This window comes from Urocitellus parryii, chromosome 1 (genome assembly GCF_045843805.1).
Source record: "Urocitellus parryii isolate mUroPar1 chromosome 1, mUroPar1.hap1, whole genome shotgun sequence".
Taxonomy (NCBI): Eukaryota; Metazoa; Chordata; class Mammalia; order Rodentia; family Sciuridae; genus Urocitellus; species Urocitellus parryii.
The window spans coordinates 255,011,459-255,026,605 of NC_135531.1; the positions used below are offsets into that span (position 1 = coordinate 255,011,459).

General features: G+C 38.9%; 1 protein-coding gene across 1 annotated transcript in view; it reads left to right on the forward strand.

The window, feature by feature from the left end:
• Window positions 1-7,943: 7,943 nt before the first annotated feature.
• Window positions 7,944-15,147, forward strand: part of Zdbf2 (zinc finger DBF-type containing 2) — a 42,441-nt gene continuing 35,237 nt past the window's right edge. The window contains 3 exon segments of the mRNA XM_077803378.1: window positions 7,944-8,103; window positions 12,598-12,650; window positions 13,933-14,007. The gene's annotated coding sequence lies outside the window, so the exon portion shown is untranslated.

Below are 15,147 nucleotides of genomic sequence, written 5' to 3' on the forward strand. Positions count from 1 at the left end.
GCTCTACCACTGAGCCACACCCCAACCCTTTTTATTTTGAGATAGTTGTGTTATAGCTTTTCTTGAACTTTCAATTCTCAGCCTCCCACATAGCAGGGATTTACTTGTATTTGCCACTGTGACCAGTGATCAGTATGTCTTGACCCATGACCTTGTCTGTCCACTACTGAGTAGGAACTGTGGAAGAAAAGTGCAAATCTGTTTGAGGTTACATTTCAGATGCTGATCTGAGTGTTCTCAGGTTTTGTTTGTTTGTGGTACTAAGCATTAAATCCAAGAGCTACATAACCAGCCCTTTAAAATTTTTTTTTGAAAGGGTCTCAATAAATTGATGAAATATCCAACTTAACATCCTCCTGCCTCAGTCTCCCAAATTGCTGGGATTACAGGCAGGCACCACCATATCCAGCTGATCTGAGCATTCACAACTTGGTTATTGTAAAAAACTGAGAGGATATTCTTGAACCCAACGTTACTTTTTTTTTTCTACCAAGGATTGAAATAAGGGGCCTCAACCACTGAGCCACATCCCCAGCTCTATTTTGTATTTTATGTAAAGACAGGGTCTCATTGAGTTACTTAGTGCCTCACCATTGCTGACGATGATCCTTGAGTTGCTGAGATTACAAGTGTGAGGCACTACATACGCCTGGCCCCAACATTATTACTGGTATGGTGTCTCATTGCCTGGGACCCAACAGAGCTAGTGGAATCTGCAAACCATAGTACCCAAGATCCAGCGGCTTGTTTCTTCACATGTCTTGTAAGACAGATGCTGGCATATTGCTCTGCAGAGCAGCATATAAAACAAATAAGAGGCTGCAAATTGCAGGATCACATTGGTTATACATCCATGTGTATACACACAGCAATCCTAGTGTCAGTTAAGAGGCTGCAAATTATGCAGAATGTGCCAGGCTTGATCTGGGTAACTTGGGAGATTGAAGCAGGAGTTTAGCAAGTTCAAATACAGCCTTGGCAATTCAGTGAGATCTGGTCTCAAAATTAAAAATATAAAAAGAGCTAGGGATATAGGTCAGTGGTAAAACATCTCTGGGTTCAGTTCTCAGTATGAGGTGAGAAAACCACTACAAAATACCCCCAACAAAATGCTGAACCTTTGGCCAAAATCAGACCAAGAAAGTGAGGGGATAGTTTTGTATTGTTGCCAGTCAAGTAGTGAAAATGTTTGGGAGTTTAAATAGTGGAAAAGCTTTTGTTTTTGTTTTATTTTTTATTTTTTTTTGGTGGTACTGTGGATTGAACCCAGGGTGCTCTACCACTGAACTACATTCTCAACTGCTTTTTTTTTTTTTTTTTTTTGGTACTGGGAATTGAATCCAGGGGTAACTTAATCACTGAGCCACATCCTTAGACTTTTAAAATATTTTATTTACAGACAGGGTCTTGTTGAGCTGCTTGGGGACTCGCTAAATTGTTGAGGTTAACTTTGAACTCACAATCCTCCTGCTTCAGCCTCCCGAGCCACTGGGATTATAGGCATGTGCCACCTTACCTGGCTACATCCCCAGCTTTTTTCATTTTTTATTTTGAGACAGGGTCTGGCTAAATTACTGAGGCCGGCCTAGAATTTGTGATCCTCCTGCCTCAACATCCTGAGTTCGGGAAAAACTTAAAAATACAGATTCATATTGATGAACTCATCATATGAAAAGGTAATAGTAATTCTTTCTCATACGAGAGATCAAACCCAGGGGTGCTTAACCACTGAGCCACATCACTATCCCTTTTTTAAATTTTTAATTCTGAGTACTTGCTAAGTTGCTAAATTGCTGAGGCTGGCTTTGAACTTATGATTCTCCTACCTCAACCTCCTGAGTTGCTGGGATTACTGGCGTGCACCACCGCACCCAACGTTAATTTTTTTTTCTTTAAATGAACACCCTAGAAGACATAGCTGTGGATGACTTTTGAATTAAAGAAAGGAACAAGTTTGAAGGTAGTAATATTTTCAGTCCGGATAATCTCCAGAAGTTAAAAACACTTTCTTTGAGGGCTTCAGGTCATGCTTCTGCCAGCAAGAGGAGGATTGAAAAGGGAAGAGGGGAGGCAAATAGATGCAAAAGAGAGAAAGGAGAGAATGAAAAAAGACGGGGAGGTATGAAGGAATAGAACAGAGTACGAATTGATGAATTGATAAGGAATTATGTACTATGTCTTTTTAAAAAATATTTTTTAGTTGTAGATGGACACAGTATCTTTATTTTACTTACTTATTTGTATGTGGTGCTGAGGATTGAACCCAGCTCCTCATGCATGCGAGGCAAGCGCTGTACCCCTGAGCTACAGCCCCAGCTCGTTGTACTATGTCTTTGTATGAAGTTGCTGTATTGTGGGTGTAGCAAGAAAATTTAATGACAGAAAAAACTAGATTGAAGGAAGAATAGAATGGGAAGTCTATAACAGAGAAGTTAAAATTTTGTTGTGCATAGTTTTACTTCAATATGGGCAAGACCTTATTATGATCTTACACTTGTAGTCCCTCACCTTCCTACTCCTTTGCCTATATCTCCCGATACATTGAAGTAACTTTTAACTTAATTTTTTTTTTTTTTGTTTTGTTACTGGGAATCAAAAATCAAGCCCAGAGCCGAGCTTGGTGGCGTGCACCTGTAATCCCAACAGCTTAGGAGGCTGAGGCAGAGGATTGCAAGTTCAAAGCAACTCAGTGAGACCCTGACTCTAAATTAAAGATATAGAAAAAGGCTGGGGATGTGGCTCAGTGGTTAAGATCCCCTGGGTTCAATCCCAGTTCAGAGGGGGGGGGGGGAAGAAGCAGCAGCCCAGGATCTTCTATTAAGCTATGTCCCCAACCACGAAGTAACTCCCTGCTGCCCCATATTGCGATTTAAACTTAGGGTAGGTCTTGGGTATCCAAGGCAAGCGCTGGATCACTGAGCTATATCCCCAGTCCTTTTGATTTATTTATTTATTTTTTGAGACAGGGTCTTGCTAAGTTGCCCAGGTTAGTCTCAAACTTGCAATCTGCCTGCCTCAGCCTCCCTAGTAGCTACGATAATAGGTTGGTACCACTGTGCTGAACCAGAAATAACTATTTAAAAAAAGTTTTTGAAGTTTTGGTGGGTTATCTTTATGTTTCAATAAAAATAGGCTTATATTGCTATTTGGGGGTTTGCTGACTGGGTAGATATTGTATATTAAATTCCTTTATCACCGGTGGGGATGTGACTCATCTGCCTCTGCACCCTCATTCTCACACTTACATTGCCCTCATCCCTGAGTCCATAGTATACCTCTGCAACTTCAAACCATCTACTTTAGTTTTTCATTAATCATATTTCATAACATATTCGTCACTAATCTTTTTGTTTTAACAACCATTGAGATGAGGACAGTAACATTACTATCTTGTAAATTAATTTTTTGTTTATTTTACAGAGGGTGAGGCAAAATGGAAATATTTTGGGAAGCTTCTCATTAATCTTCAGTCATAACTTGGATGGGTCATATGAGTGAATCCTTTACCCTTAAAGTTGACATATACTCTTGCTCTCTTTTTGTGGTACCAGGGACTGAATCCAGGGCCTCATGAATGTTACACAGAGCACTCTATCTCTGAGCTATATCCATAACCCTACTTTATTTGATGACTTTTTCATTTCTGCAACTTTCAATCCTCCTGCTTCAGCCTCTCAAGTAGCTGGGATTGTAAGTGTGCGCCACTGTGCTGGGGGGCATATACTTTTTTTTTTTTATATTTAAATTCTGTATTGGGGATTGAACCCGGGGTTCTCTACCAGTGAGATATACTCCCAGCCGTTTTTATTTTGAGCCTGAATTGCTCAGGCTGTCTTTGAACTTACAATCTTCCTGCCTTGCTCTCCCAGGTCACTGAGATTGTGGGCATGCACAATGACGGCTGCTAGACATATATTTTTTCCCCCTACATTTAAAAAATTATTTTTAGTTGTTGATGGACCTTTATTTATTTATATGCGGTGCTGAGAATCAAACCCAGTGCCTCACACATGCTTTGCAAGCTCTCTACCACTGAGCTACAACGCTAGCCCTGCCCTCCTATATTTTTTATTGGTGCATTTTAATTGTACATAATGATGGGATTTATTGTTACATATTCATGCGTGTACACAATATAACTATAATTTGGCCAGTATCATTCCCCAGTGTTTTCCCTTTCCCTTTCATCTAACTCCCCCAAGTTCCCTTCCTTCACTCCACTGATCTTCCTGAGATCTTTCAGGAAAACCCCTTTTCGCTCCCTACCCACTACTTTTCCCTTCTATTCACTAGTCTCCACATATCAGAGAAAACACACGTCCCTTTATCTTCTGGGTTTGGCTTATTTCACTTAACACAATTTTCTCAAGATCTATCCATTTTCCTGCAAATTACACCATTTTTTTTCTTTTTGACTGAATAAAACTCCATTATGTATAAATATCACATTTTGTTTATCCATTCATCTGCTGATGGACACCTAGGTTGGTTCAATAGTTTGGCTATTGCAAATTGTGCTGTTTCAAACCTGGTGTGGTGACTAATTCTTCAGGGAAATACTAAGGGGTGGTATAGCTGGGTCATATGGTGGCTCCATGCCTACCTAGCCTTTGGAGAAACCTCCATACCCATTTCCATACTGGTTATAGGTTATACTAATTTACAGTGCCACCCAACATTGTAAGAGTGTTCCTTTTTCTCTACATCCTCTCCAGCATTTATTATTATTTGTATTCTTTTTTTAAAAATTTTTTATTAGTTGCTCAAAACATTACAATGATCTTGACATATCATACATTTGATTCAAATGGGGTATGAATTCTTGTTTTTTCACGTGTACAGATTGCAGCATTGGTTAACATTGGTTATACAGCCACGTTTATACATACAGCCATACTAGTGTCTGTTGTATTCTGCTACCCTTCCTATCCCCCCTCCCCTTCCCTCCCATCACCTCTCTCTACCCAATCTACTGTGACACTTTTCTCTTTTTTTTCTTCCCCCTCACACCATCTTATATGTAATTTTGCATAACAATGAGGGTCTCCTACCATCATCCGTGCAATTCCCCTTCTCTCTCCCATTTCCACACACCTCTCGACCCTATTTAATGGTAATTGTCTTCTCATGCCTTTCCTCCCTGCTCTATTTTGAGTCGCCCCCCTTATATCAAAGAAGACATTCGGCATTATTTGTATTCTTGATGACTGCCATTCTGATGGGTGTGAGATGAAATCGCAATATAGTTTTGATTCGCATTTCCCTGATTGATAGCAATGTATTTTTGTGTATTTGGTGGTCAAAGTGTCTATTTAATTTATTTGCCATTTTTGATATGTACACTTTAAAGAGGCAAAATGCCAGGCTAATGAGAAAAAGCTTCATAATGACTTCACCCATCTATAAAAGGGTAGAATGAAGTGCATGTTGTAGGATTGGTGGGGGGGAATAACAAAAACTCCAAGTTGACAGGATCTAAATTATTCTGTGACTCAGTAGTGGGATCTAGGTTTTCCCTGGATATAAATGAGCAGTTTTCAGGCCCCATGGCGCCAGTTTATAATCTCAGTTCCCAGGTAGGCTGAGGCAGGAAGATCACAAGTTCGAGGCCAACCTGGTGAGTCGTCTCAAAATAAAAAAATTAAAAAGTGGGGGACAGCACTGGAGATGTAGCTCCGTAGTACAGCGATCCTGAGTTCAATCCCCAGTACCAGAATTAAGAAAGGGCTGGGGATGTGGCTCAAGCGGTAGCACTTGCCTGGCACGCATGCGGCCAGGGTTTGATCCTCAGCACCACATACAAAGATGTTGTGTCCGCCGAAAACTGAAAAATAAATATTAAAAAATTCTCTCTCTCCAGAAATAAGAAAAAGCAGTTTTTACTCTTCCTTAAAGAATATGAGATAACGCATACAGAGGAGCCTTTTACTGTATAGATCAACTATGTTCCGGAAGAAATGGGTGCTTTCAAATCCAATCCTGATCTTTAGGATTCCAAAATCTTCACATTCAGAGCTCAACTTTTGTTAAACAGTTATTGAGTCAGTTGTTGATGGCTGTGATTTCCACACAATACTGTCTTTGCCACCAAAAATGTTGGTGATATGTCAAATCTTAAAAGAATGCTTCACTATTGAACAGCTGACTATGTTCCACAAATTTTGATTTTTGGCAGCTACCAGATGCCTGTGATTTCAGGTAACATCCAGGACACATTTTCCTTCTTCGATGGAAGAAGGATGGTGTTTTTGACTAAAGCTTAGAAAACGTATAGTTGACTATCCAGGCATCAGAAATAATAACTAATTTCATTTTTTGGGGGGTGTGTATTTGGGGAATTGGGCTTATACTTACAACTGTTCTCATGTGGGTTCCCGGAATGTACTAAGAAGTAATGTACCTGGCAACTAGGGACTCTGAGAAGTTTAAGAGCTTTTAGTTGGTCCTATTTCTCTCTTCCCAGTAAGGGTGAGAAACTCACGGGCCATGGACATGGTAGGCACCCATCTCTCTCTTTTCTAAGGGCTATGGGAATATTTTTGGTTTTAGAAAAATCCTTTTCTCTAGGAAAATCTCTCCTTCTCCAGGTAAATCTCTGTTTTAAGTTTGAGCAACTCCTGTATCTGCTAATTCTTTCCTTCCATTTAGGGTTGTGAGTTTTATAAAACAACACACTTTATTCTTTTGAAATAAAGACAGTCTGAACAAAAACGTTCAAGTTTTTGTACATGTAGGCAATACTGCCACCTTGCCAACAACATTAAGAGACCAAGTTTATAAGATGCATCTTGTTAATGTGTTGGGCGTGTGGAGCATGACTTAGTGTGTGTAAAATATATTATGTCTTGGTGGCTGGGCTAATGTATAATGGGTTTTCTCCCATTAATTCCAGGGTTGTCGTGTGGAAAAATCTCGCCTCAAAAAGAAAAAAAAAATCAGTACTTTTTGGTGTTAAAAAAAATCCAGGGGCTGTAGCTTACCTAGCATGTGTGAGACCCTGGGTTGAGTGCCCAGCACCAGAAGTGAGGTGTATATTGTAGCAACAGCCAAAGAACAAAGTTGCTTTTTCTAGTTATTTTTTCGTAAGACATAGCTTTCCAGCGGTGCTCCTAATTTTAGAAAATGATTAATATTTCTTTATCACCGATTATATATTGTGTAGCTATCGCTACGCAATTGGTTTAGGTTTGTATCCCCGTTACATTTAAACTGTTTTTGCTCATTGTATTCTTAGCAGGTAGGGGATTGTAATTGAATGACAAATGGATGTAAATATTGGTAACCCTTTCTTGTGCAGTGTAAACCTAAAACTCCTTAAAGGAGCCTCAGTTTTCTTTGTCAAAGGGGGACCATAGGATTCATTTTACATTAACCCCGAAATGAAATGGAAGAGTATCTAGCAATTATAAATACAGTGCCTAGCACAGAGTACATGCTCATTAAACAGTAGATTTTGTGAGGGGCACCTCACTGCGGGATCCATAGGGGAACAGGCAATGCATTTACTCTTTATGCTCCGTCTTCTTTTCGCTCTTCACATGTTGCTTTGAATTGGCAAGCCATTTTTTCTTTGACCATTTTTTTTTAATTCAAATGGTAAAATCTTGGTTCCTATCTCACGACCTAACTCCGCCGTGAGCCTAGTCATTCTAGCTGGAGCGGGATTGATTGCAAAGCCCAGGAGTGGGGCCCGGACCAGGAAGGCAGTGTCCGCTTTAAGAGGGGGGAGGCAGGGGCTCCTCGGAGCGAGCGAGTGAGTGGGTGGGCGGGTGGGCGGGGGGCGGTGCCGCAGCTCCTGCGTCAGAAGGGGCCCTGTTTTCGCACCTTCCCTGACGTCAAACCTGCAGAGGGGCTGCAACGCCGTTGCCAGTGGATGCCAGCGAGAGCCCAGTCGTGACTCGGAGCCCGCGTCTTGAGAGACGCGCTCCGGCTCGCCTCTCCTCTCGGGCAGGAGCGGCCGGGGGCTCGGGTTTCTGGCCCCGCGGCGCTCTGGACGGCTCGGGAGTCCAGACGCCGCCGCGGACCGGGATCCAGAGAGAGCGCGCCCAGCCCGGCCTCGGTCCCCACCGCGGCCCGGAAGGAATCCGGGCGGCCTCCGCGGAGGTGAGTGCCCGGCGGGGGCGGGCCGGGGCGGCGCGCGGCCGGGGCGGCGCCCGCGGGCGGGGCCTGCTCGTCGGGCGCCCGGAGCGCCTTGTTCCTCCAGAGGGACGGCGGACGGCTCGCCGGGCTCCCGCACCTCCTCGCAGGTCTTCGGCTTCCCCTCTCCCCGCGTCCCTTCCTGCCCCTGCGGCGCGAGCGGGGCCCGCGCCTCCGGGCCGGGCGGGCGGACGGCGCGAGGGGAGGAGGTGGGCCCTGGGTCGGAGGGGCCGGCGGCCAGGCCTGGGGCGGCGGCCGGGGCGGGGGCGGCCAGCCGAGGCCGGCCGAGGGACGCGTCCCCGCCACGTCTCTCCGGGCACCTGTGGGGCGAGACCCCGCGCCACCTGTGCACACACCCGCTTCCCCGTGCCCTGCGTGGTGTCCAGCGGTCCCGGACCTGGGCCTGGACCAGCCTCTGGCGGTTAGAGTTTATTTTGGAAACGTTCGATTTTTTCTCTCTCTCTCTCTGTGTTAATAATCGTTTTACTACGGCCGTGCAACAGTTGTGTAAATCTGGTCGAATTACGCCATCGTCCTTACTGGCTCCTGAGAAGGCCCTTTCCAGCTCCTTCGGTTTTCTGACGCGATGATTGTTGGTAGCGCACGGGAGAAATGCATGAGGCGATATTGGTTCTCAAGGCACTGAAATGTTTTGCGCCCCAAAATGGAAGCATCCGTTTTATTTATTTATTTATTTAGTTAGTTTACTGCAGCAATATACTACGGGGGGGGGGGGGGAACGGGGTTTGAAGAAAGCCCGTAGCAAACTCCTCCTCAGTAGAGAATTTTACAATTTCGAGTGTTTCTGTCCATTCTTTTTAGAAAATGCATGAATTTATATTTGCGTTACATCCGTGGGGTATTTACTTTCTGATTTTTTTTCACTTAATACATAGAGGACTTTTCTCTGTAAAATTGTAACTATAGCATCGATGGCTAGAAAGAAACTCGCTAAAGATTTGATGACGTATCACTGCAGTGGCCAGTTTATTGGCTAGAAATAAGCAGAATTCAGGGTAGCAACCGGTATCCAAAAGATATTATTTATTCCTGTTAAAAACTTGAGGCAGTGTTTTTCAGACTGCAGTTTTCAGCCCATTGGCGATTTGTAAAATTAATTTAGTGGTTCGTGAGAGGATTTTAAAAATTCATTTAAAAGATGAAATAAAATAGCGTAGAAAATACCAGACTACATTACTTGTTCTGAAGGGTATTGTTTTGTGAAACCTTGTTTTAACTGCGCATGTGTGCCTGTGAGTGTGTGCTGGGTTGTAATATAAAATGTATTGCTTTCTATGGTGTCAAGATAAATAAATTTAAAGTCACTGATCCAAAGTACTGTCAGCATTCAAAATGGGTGCAATGATGCAATTAAACTAAAAGTTAATTTTATTCATTTTCACTCTCTCTCTCTTGCAGAGGCGGGGAATACTTACATTGTTTATTGCAGTATATTAGGTTCTTTTCCCCTAATATTAAAATAATTAGCATTTCCAAAAATACAGAAAGGTTTTTATAGAAGTTAAAAGATCAAAACATTAACTGAACATATTCACTAGTTATTGGTGTGAGACTTGGAAAAAGATCACTTCTTTCTAAACTTAAGTTCCCTAATTTGTTCAATGGCAGTGACTTGATTCCTACCTTTTAAAGCTGTTTGTTATTTAGATGAAACAATGCATATAAAGCTATTGACGGTGTCCTGGCTCAGATTAAGTATTCACTACGTACTATTATTTTATTAAGATCCAGTGGTAGTGTCTAGAATAATTCTTGTTGTCAGAGAAAAGGCGGCATAGTGTGGATAATCAAAAAAAAAAAAAAAAAAAAGAAAGTTGAAAATTAGTTATTTGTGTTGTGTGACTGGGAATTAAGATCATCTTTTTATATATTATTTGGGCACTATTTGGTGATTGCTTACTAATTGTTATCCCATTGATAGATAATTTAGATTGTCTTATTTTAAAAAAAAAAGGTTTCCTTCTATTGTCTTTTCTTACTTTCTGTTAAGTTGTCGTCTCTTTTGTCAGGCAGTTGAAAAAATTTCCTCTGAGGATTTTGGATTTTGTTAGCTCTTATACAAAGCTGCAGTCAGTTTGGAAATCCACACAACTACAAAATCATTTCAACAATATTTTTATTGATATTTATCTCTGCACCCGGTGTAGATTTCAGATATACAAGAAATGTTTCTTAAAAACAAAGAAACAAACAGCTCACACGGTTCAGATATTTGTTGTTGACTGCTCCCGGTGGGTTTATTCAGTTTTAAATGTTGCAAAAACCAATGAAATAAGATGATTGTTATCACTTTAAAAATATCATTAAAATTATTAAAAATAAATAGAATGCTTTGGAATCGGAAAAAAAGATTTTGTTACTAGGTGGGATGATTGTAAAAGGTGGTGAAAAAATCCTAAACATTAATCGTAATTCTCTTGATTGGAAATGTCTTTAGATTCTAAGCACATGATTTGGAACTAATTAATTTGTCCCAGAAAAACAAAAACCAAAACCCCAAACAACAATGAAGCAAAAAAGCCCAACTAACTGAAACTTACATGCGTTAATGTAAGTTAAAATATTAAGGTTATGTGGGGATATATTTTTAAAATTATTGACTCACCAACTGCTGTTTTTTTTTGTCAGATAAGACGGGTTTTTATCTTACACTTATAAATGAAATACTATGTAATCATTAAACATTCTGTTTGCAAATATATATATATATATATATATATATAAAATGGCATGTAAAGTGCTCATATGATTAATTGAAGGGGTAGTAATAGGATGGAATGTTCAATATATTCCATTTTTGTAAAAATATGATTAGAAAGAATAAAGAATTTATAATAAATGTTAACAATGGGTGGTGGAATTATGACTATTTGTGCTGTTTTTTATAATTGTACTATAACTAGTATTTTACTTTTGAAATAAAAATAAAAATCACTTTTAAGGAAAAAATTTAAATGTGTGTTTTTCTAATTTATAAGACTAAATGAGACTGCTTTAAGGGATAATGACTCTTTGAATTTGAATATTTTGGATATCAATGAATTCTCTGTTATCCTAGGAAATGGTGCTGAGTAGTTTAAAAGTTACACATTTCTTATATATAGTTAGTATCCCTTTGAGGAGCTCCTTTGAATAGGAGGAAATCATTGTTCCAGAATTTTCAAAGCACTCTTAAAAAAAAAAATTCACTGCCTAAAGATATGTCTAAATTCTTTAGTCTGCTTTTGAATCCTACCATGTCAAAAACCTCAATGTACTTTTCCTGTTTTATTGCCCCTTAAATTCACAAATGAAACCGTAGGTTCAGCCGAACTTGTTAATTTACTGTCTCAAAGTGTTCCCATGCCTTCCTGCTTTTGTACCTATGCCTTTTACATGGAATATCTTTTTCTGACCTAAGCAAAGCCTTCCCATTTTCAAGAATCTGGTTTATAAAACCATGTCCACATTGACGTCCCTGGCTACTCCAGCTGAAACTGTACTTTGCAAATTAATCCATTAGCACTTATTAGTTTTGCAGTGCTGCAGATCAAACCCAAGGCTTCATGCGTACTAGGCGAGTATTCTACCCCAGCCCTGAATGTACAATTTTTATTTAGACTTTTCTTAAACACTTCTTCACACCCTTGCATTAATTTTCCAGTTTCATTTTAAATTTCTTGATGGCAGGAAAACTTTTCTCATCTTTTGTGTCTATCCCTTAAAGTTTCTAAGCACCAAACTCTGTGCAGGATATGTATTTAATAGCTGTATTTTGATTAAACAATGGTGTCACTGACTGTTTTGAGCCCCGGTGTTGGAATTTTTTAAAATCAGTGATCCTAGGTAAGGATCAATCCTTTATCTACAACAGTGTATAGGAAAAAACTGATTATTCTGCTTAATTGAGAGTTGGTCATTTTTACAAGACCCAAACTTAATTTCAGGTATATATTTCTTTTAAAAATGTTTCATGAAGCTTATTTTGTGTTTGGTAGCATTTTGCCTTTAACCTTACAAAAGGCACAGCTGTGCCTTATATTCTTTTACAGCTACTCTTCACCTGGGATCCAGAGGTCTGAAGTGTTTGATGGTGGGTTAGATGGGTCATCAGTCATTCTGCTCCAGAACATCTTAGGAGGTCATGTTGTGACATTCAGTGAGTCATAGTATGTAGTATGTTCTGTGTTCAAAAGTTAATATTTTTTTCTATTATTGGAAGCATAATTGCATCACTGTTCAAACTTAAAATGATTTGGGGATACTTGTTGGTGAATGGTAGACACTTGTGGGACTACTGTTTCTTTTCTTTCTTTCTTTCTTTTTTTTTTTTTTTTTAACAGTGCTGGGGATCAAACCCAGGTCCTTGTGCATACTAGGCAAGCACTCTTAACACTGAGCTACATGACTAGCTGGGACTTACTTACCTTTTTTAAAAAATTGTTTCATTTTAATTTACAGATGTTTACCAGGATTCATACATCGGATGAAATGCCTGCCCTTTTCTTCTCACGGTAAATAATTTGTTACTTTATAAGAAATATCAATTCTAATAAAATTCAGAATTTGTATAAAAAGATCCAGTTATGCAAATAATATAATCTCAGACCATGAAGAATTGATCTTTTTAATGAGTAAGAATTTTATTAGTTCATAAACTGATGATGTAGATTATTAGGTCAGCTTATATATCAGATCACCTTGGAACATTTTTTTTAATTTAAAATTTCTTCCACTTTTTTAAAATTGGTGTGTTATAGTTGTACATAATGATGGGATTTGCTGTTACATATTTATACATGCATACAATATAACAATATAATCTGCCTAATATTCCTCCTCAGCACTCTCTCGACCCTCCTTCCTCCTACCTCAGTCCCGTTCCTCTGTTCTACTGATCTCACTTTGATTTTCATGAGATCCCCTTAGCCTTTCTTTTTGGATCATTTTAAATAATCATAATATCCATGTGCTTTGGATTCCCCCCATGCCAAGGAGATTTGATTTGGTAAGTTTTAGATGGGGTCCTATAATTGAATATTTATAAATGCAAATGTGTTTCTGATTCATTGTGACTTTTAATTGTGGCACTAGAGAGGATGGAAACAGTAGGTGAAAATGCCATAGTAGTTAAAGGTCATAGGATTAAAGATTAAATAATATTTTTTGTGTGTGATGTTTGATTCATTTTCGTTTTGTCTTTCATTCAGCAAATATTGAATTGTGTGTATGTGTGTGTGTGTGTGTTTGATAGTGGGGATTGAACCCAGGGGTGCTTAACCATAGAATTGCATTCCCAGATTTTTTTTTTAAGAAAAATATTTTTTAGTTTTAGTTGGACATAATACTTTTATTTTATTTTTTATGTGGTACAGAGGATCAAACCTAGGGTTCTGCATGTGCTCTACCGCTGAGCTACAACCCCAGCCCCTCCCAGTCCTTTTTTATATTTTATTTAGAGACAGGGTCTTGCTGAATTGCAAAGAACATCGCTAAGTTGCTGAGGCTGATCTTGAACTCGATCTTGAACCGCCTCAGCCTCCAGAGATGCTGTGATTACAATTATGCGTCATTGTGCCCTGCTGATATATTTATTGATATATTTTCATAAATCACAAACATTTGTGATTTTATCATATTCAGAATTTAGGTTTAAGCTCAGGAGTTCTCTTAGCTTAAAAATTGCTGTATTTTTAATTTACAAACTGTTTCATTTTATTGCTTCAGATTAATAAATGAAGTAGATTAATGAGAAAAGAGACCAAATAATAAGTGATTTCTTATATATTATTTCAGATGCTGGTTTAATTGATTTATTTTCCCCTACGTGTGGGAATTCAGAAAATCAAAGGTTTCCAATAAAAGTAATAGGTAAGTAAATGTTATGAAAGAATTTTGACTTAAAGCTTTTATATTCTCATCTTTTTAGTTTTAAGGCTGCAATTTCATTTTTCAGTCATTTTATTTTTTGGTATCAGGGATTGAACACAGAAGTGTTTAACCACTGAGTCCCCAGCTCTTTTATTTTTATTTTTTAATTTTGGGACAGGGTCTAACCAATTTGTTTACAGCCTCACTAATTTGCCTAGGCTGACTTTGTGATTCTCCTGCTTCAACCTCCCAAGCTGCTGGAATTACAGGTGTGTATCACCGCACCTGGCTTTAGTTATTGATTTTGATATTTAAATCTTTTGTAGAATAATCTCATTTATAAACATTCACATTATTAGAATAATTTTTATACATTTTCCAACAGACGAGAATGTCTACAAATGGTGTGACTCTACGTTGTGTATAACCAGAGATATGAAAGATTGTGCTATTATATGTGTAATATGAATTGAAATATATTCTGCTGTCATATATAACAAATTAGAATAAATTTAAAAACGAATGTATAAAATAATTAGAATTAAAAACTTGACAAAATTATTTGTAATTCTGTTTTCAGTTTAACAGAACAGGAATATCACATTGAATTAATTTGTTTACTTAAAGTAATAATGACATGGTGTCAGCTAATAAATTGGCTGTGCATCAGAATTACCTGGGAATTTAAAAAATTCTGAGCTGGCATGGTGGCACACACCTATAAATCCCAGTGGCTTAGAAGGCCGAGACCAGAGGATACAAGTTTAAGGTCAGCACCTGCCACTTTGCAAGACCCTGTCTCTAAATAAAAAAAATAAAAAGGGCTGGGTATGTAGCTCAGTGGTTAAGTGCCCCTGGATTCAATCCCTGGCACCAAATAAATAAATAAACAAATAATATGAATCCTAAACTTTTAACTCATCTCTACTAACTGATTTTGGCATTCAGCCTTGTTTGGGAACTACTACTATATCTTAAGTTAGGGGATTATTGTTATAGGAGGGTGGAAGTTAAGAAATCTCAAAAGTAGCAGTAGGAAAAGATTCTGAATATTTATTTTGATTTATATAGTTGTCAGAAGAGAAATGTCTCATGTTTCAGAGGCTTCCTTAGATATTACTCTGATTGTTGGCAACTTTG